Below are 5,845 nucleotides of genomic sequence, written 5' to 3'. Positions count from 1 at the left end.
TTAGCAGTACAGTACTGCAGTCACATGTTCATATTAACACACAGCAGATGGGCAGTCCACACAGTTTGGGCAGTTTGTTCTACAGATATCAGTTTCTTCACATGCTCAACCCGAGCAGCTAATTTGTTGGCTCTTTTCCTCTTACTTGATATTTATGGCCCCCTTATTAATTTACTATTAAAAGCAACTAGTTTATCTTTGCCTTTCATTAAGACATCCTACCTTTTGTTGATTGGACTGAGACAAATTAATACAGTGTTATTCATTTTACAACAGGAACAACTACAAACAAAACAACTGTACATTTTATGGAAATTACATTGTTAGCATGGTCTGCATACTGGTGATTTTCAGATGGCAATAACTGATTCCCTCAACTTACTGTTCAAGAACATTTTAATGCATGAATAAGAAGTTGTCAGTGAATATATAGCTGAGAACTGATTATGCCATGAACCAGCCATTACCAATTGTTTCCATGACATTTAAGAAAAAAAAAATGTGTATTACAAATTCATAGAATTTGCAGAACTAAGGAGCAACACGATAAAAACAGCTGTGTCAAGGTAGTTTAATGTAATCATCATTTGCCTTTAGAACTATTGAATAAATAATAATCATCTGTCATGCAACTTTTAAAGGATATTGGTGTTATTATTTTAGTAGAATTGCAAAAGAGATTTACATACATAAAATTCAGATTGATTTGATCTTGGGGGCAAGTCAATCAAACTAAATTCACTGAAGAGTCCCACTCTTAACTTCCCTCACATGTCCCAGTACTAACCACCAGAGTATTCACACGCCCCAGTGCTAACTCCGCCAGAGTATTCACACGTCCCAGTGCTAACTCCGCCAGAGTATTCACACGTCCCAGTGTTAACTCCACCAGAGTATTCACACGCCCCAGTGCTAACTCCACCAGAGTATTCACACGCCCCAGTGCTAACTCCGCCGGAGTATTCACACGTCCCAGTGCTAACTCCACCAGAGTATTCACACGTCCCAGTGCTAACTCCGCCAGAGTATTCACACGTCCCAGTGTTAACTCCACCAGAGTATTCACACGCCCCAGTGCTAACTCCACCAGAGTATTCACACGCCCCAGTGCTAACTCCGCCAGAGTATTCACACGCCCCAGTGCTAACTCCACCAGAGTATTCACACGCCCCAGTGCTAACTCCGCCAGAGTATTCACACGTCCCAGTGCTAACTCCGCCAGAGTATTCACACGTCCCAGTGCTAACTCCGCCAGAGTATTCACACGTCCCAGTGCTAACTCCGCCAGAGTATTCACACGTCCCAGTGCTAACTCCGCCAGAGTATTCACACGTCCCAGTGCTAACTCCGCCAGAGTATTCACACGTCCCAGTGCTAACTCCGCCAGAGTATTCACACGTCCCATTGCTAACCACCAGAGTATTCACACGTCCCAGTACTAACCACCAGAGTATTCACACGTCCCAGTGCTAACTCCACCAGTTGATCACACATCCCTGTCGTAACTCCACCAGTTGATCACACGTCCCAGTGCTAACTCCACCAGAGTATTCACACGTCCCAGTACTAACTCCACCAGAGTTGATCACATGTCCCTGTCCTAACTCCACCAGTTGATCACTTGTTCAATATTAAAAATATGCAGATTGGGTGTGGTTTGGGAGTGGAGTATTACTGTGCAGGTTTTTCTTCAAACCACTTCCTCCACCCCTACTTGATAAACTGAGACTGCTGTGCATTCAATTTGTAATAGTAAAAATACAGAGTACAGTACATTTTACCATTCAAAACCATTTCACCTTGGTTATTTAACATTGCCGTGGTTTGTTTTGTTTACTATTTCATTCTGCACTAATCTTACTTTAATCCAGATTGGAATATATCAAATACATTGTTGCAAATAAATCAAATATAGTTATACAAATAAACAAACAAACAAACAAGAAAAAACATACCACAACAAAATATGGACAGGAAGAATTCAGAACCATGGCTAACCAATGATGTACAGTCCCGATTCCCTACCAACACCAGTAACCCAGGAGTTTACAAGTGTTTACAAGTGTTTCTTACAATGTTTACAAGTGTTTGAATGGTGGGGAATTGGGGGGGTGGGCGGGCGGACGGCCCCCCATAGCAGAAGCAAAACATTGTGTTTAATTCTCACTTACTGTGCTCTATGATTTAATTATAATTATGGGCCACGATCATTATAGCAGCTTTTCCAAAAAAAGTTCCAAAAAAACTAAACAAACAAACTATGATAGACACCAGATGTTTTTTTTTTTTTTATTTTGCATTAAATGAATGCACATAATGTAGTTATCATAGTTTTGGTTATTTGACATTCTAAGGATATTGACACCAAATTATTTTGTCTATATCTACTGTATGTAATTGTGAGATACATACGCTGCTAAATCATATTGAAAACGGCAATAGCTTAATTTAATTTGAATATAAACATCTTTGTATGTCCTTCAGTCTGTTATCATTTTTATGTCAGTTAATATCCTTGTTGTAGTGGATATTGAATTTAAATAGTGGAAATGATTCAGTTTGAATAATTAAATATATTTGACAGCTACCCAAGGTGCGTTTCCATGGCACATCAGCCTCCCATGGAGCATATTCACAGTGTGTTAATATATACATGTCATTGTTCTGTAATGTCACGACTACCACTTTCATTAACTTCTGTATATTATAACCCAAATCTAATAGATATGGATATCATTATTTGATTTCTTAATCAATGTACTAAACAACAATAGTCAAGCTTGCTAATATGCACCTCCCTGGATTGTTCCTTGTGAGAAATGTAGTGTTCATATTCTTAACTATTGACTGACAATGGTTTTTTAACATCCTCAGAAGAGAATACCAGGGGTCTTATATTGAAACCAGTCTTTAATTTACTTCAATTTGTTTAAAGGATAAAAAACACCGTGACAAAACTAGAACCAAACAACTACAATAATAATAATAATAATAATAATAATAATAATAATAATAATAATAATAATAATAATAATAATAATAAGGAGGAGGAGGAGGTCTACTTTAATAATCCAAACAAAGCTAAACAGCTACCCTTTACCTCAATTAATCCTTGGTATTTTCCCCCATGACTTCTAATGGTTGTTTAAAGCACATTCTATTCCTCAGGGGTAAAGGGGTGCAAATCTGATGCTCCAGGGTACCTCATATAGCACCAACAACAGTACTGTTTTCTTGATTCCTTAGCAACCATAGATGATAATAGTTTCAGTTCAGTACCAATTTTCAAAATGATTTGGACTCCTGGCCAAAGACCCATTCTCTGTATTCAATTTGTGAAGAAAACCATTCATGGTCCTTCCATCTAAACAAATGCAGTTTCAAGAAGTGTCTGACAACACTACTATTTTTTACTTGCTTTAAACTGATTTTATTTTTCTTCCAGTCAATCATACTGTAGATAATATCCCAACCCCTTTTGTATTCAGGGATTTGATACACAGTAAAGAAAAGGATTAAGTGTCATATACCTTTTTTGGGAATAATGGAATTCAAAGGCATTTTAACAGACACTGCCACAGATACAATACCTGCCATTTACAACTATGACTAATCATTTAAATAAAAAATACAATAGCTTTATTTTTTTTAATTTTTTTTTTTAATTGTAAATGACTGGACAATGATGGATATAAAATTTAACATGATGAGAACTAACTACTATAGGCTTTCTATTTTATTTTATTTTTTTATGTTTTTCTCAACATACCTACGAAAACCGCCATTCGAATTTATTTTGAATTCATACAGGGACAAGTCTAAACAAGCTGCCTTCAGAGTGATCTACATGGCAGACAGACTACCCATACAGACTGTGACAATGAACCAGGTGCACCCCTCACTTGCAAATACCATTCTGGATACTGGATAACACAGATTTAAAATGTTTTGGGGTAAACAAGCTATTCCTTAAAGCAATGCTGCCCAGTGCTTTAAAATCAATTTTCTTCCTTTAAACTTGATTTAATAACATTACTACCCTTCTATTGTGGTCAGACTCTTTTGGCATTTTTTTTGTTTCTTTTCATGTTTTTTTTTTTTTTTTTTTTTTTTTTTTTTTTGGGGGGGGGGGGGGGGGTGAGGAGGGGGGGGGGGGGGGGGGGGGGGGGGGGGTTACATTATTCAGGATGTTTTAAATACACTACTGATACACTTCAGCCTTTTGGTATCTTTAGATCACATTATCGAGGTTTCCATGCAGCTTGGAAAGTCAATACACTCTCCTCAATAATCACTTATGTGATGTACCAGCACATACCATTAACATCCATCGCTCTATAGGAAACGTGCATGTGAAAGGGTGTATGGGTGATTCACTTATAACTTGGGAGTCAGAGATTGTCTTTGAGATGCTGCCCAGGCACATAAGATTTATCTACTACCAACAATGGTATCCCCTTGAGGTACTGTACGTGATGAAATAATAATCCATGATGAAAAGGGGAAATCAAAATAGAAAACAAAACATTATAAGTAAAACTGCAAATATAAGTGTTGCTTTTAAGCAGAGTCTCGCTACCTGCGAGCCACAAGATCTAATAATGTTTTCCTATTCCTCAGTACTTTCTTGGGGTGCCCAGATCCCCACATTAAATAACGTCCCAGCATGGGTACGTGGTAACTAATAATAAGGCTGGCCTCTTCAGCAGTTTCTGTTGCCGTTTCTGGATCTCCACTGCTGCCTGCTGTTATCAGGCAGTTTCTTTTTTTATTCTCCGTCCATAGACTTTCACTCTCTCTGTTATGCCAATTCTTCGGCCGCAGCTTCTGCTTGGTTGTATCTTACTAGGGGGCACCCAAAGAATAGGAGAGCATAATTTTTATGAGGTTGACCATTTCCCCAAGACCTGCTCCTCAACCAATGAAAGAGTTGCGAGCAACACACCCTCGCTCAACCTTTTTGTGTCAACGTCATGATTTACAGCCGGGTCAAAACAGGGTTTCCAACCTCCCCCTGCAGGATCATGCATGGCCCCAAAGCCACCACAGATCTTATCCTGTCACAGCGCATCTAAAACATTGTACAACTAAAGGGTGGGTATAGAGTGAGAAAAAGGTGACTTATTTTTCTTTTTCCATAGAAATGTCCCCATTGTCTGATTGTTGCAAGAGTCAAACTTCAAAACATGTGCTGATTAGGACATTACCAGGAAGCAGCAGCAGCAGCTACTTATCTATGGTGTCTTTGAAATGTCTACACATTCCAAGATTAATTAAAGATGAATTAAAAAACAAAGAAACTAAAAAAATTAAGATCTTCAACAAAAGAATAAGGGAACTAGTATGGTCATTACTAGAACGCCTTACATTCTATATTTCCATGCAAGCCATCCCATAGTGCTGCTACATTGAGGTGCATGGCACTGTTCAAAATAATTGGCACCATGTTTACAAGACACTGAACTCCAATTGTTTTCTATACAGAATAATTATTCCACATATGACATGAATCAGACACCAATTATATTTTACTGTAAAACAGAACCAAATTGTGAGACACTGCTGCTTGAAGTATCATTATTTCTTGGTAAATGTACTCAATTTTAAACAGTGATACTAAAATTATCTTTCACAGTATGAATTAAAAAGAATGGATATATACACATGCCCAATCAATCTGCTGCTGTGAAAATGGTTCCGGTAATTTCAATTCTCACTTTCTTGACAACCACTTTCTTGACAGCTCTCATAGGATAGCAAACAGGCTGTGAGAGCAGAGGGGACATTTGGGAGCTTTATAATGTCATATTTCATCTTTTCCAGACAGTCCCAAGATGCAGTGCAT

Source organism: Polyodon spathula, chromosome 2 (assembly GCF_017654505.1).
Source record: "Polyodon spathula isolate WHYD16114869_AA chromosome 2, ASM1765450v1, whole genome shotgun sequence".
Taxonomy (NCBI): domain Eukaryota; kingdom Metazoa; phylum Chordata; class Actinopteri; order Acipenseriformes; family Polyodontidae; genus Polyodon; species Polyodon spathula.
Note: the sequence above shows the minus strand (reverse complement) of the source record.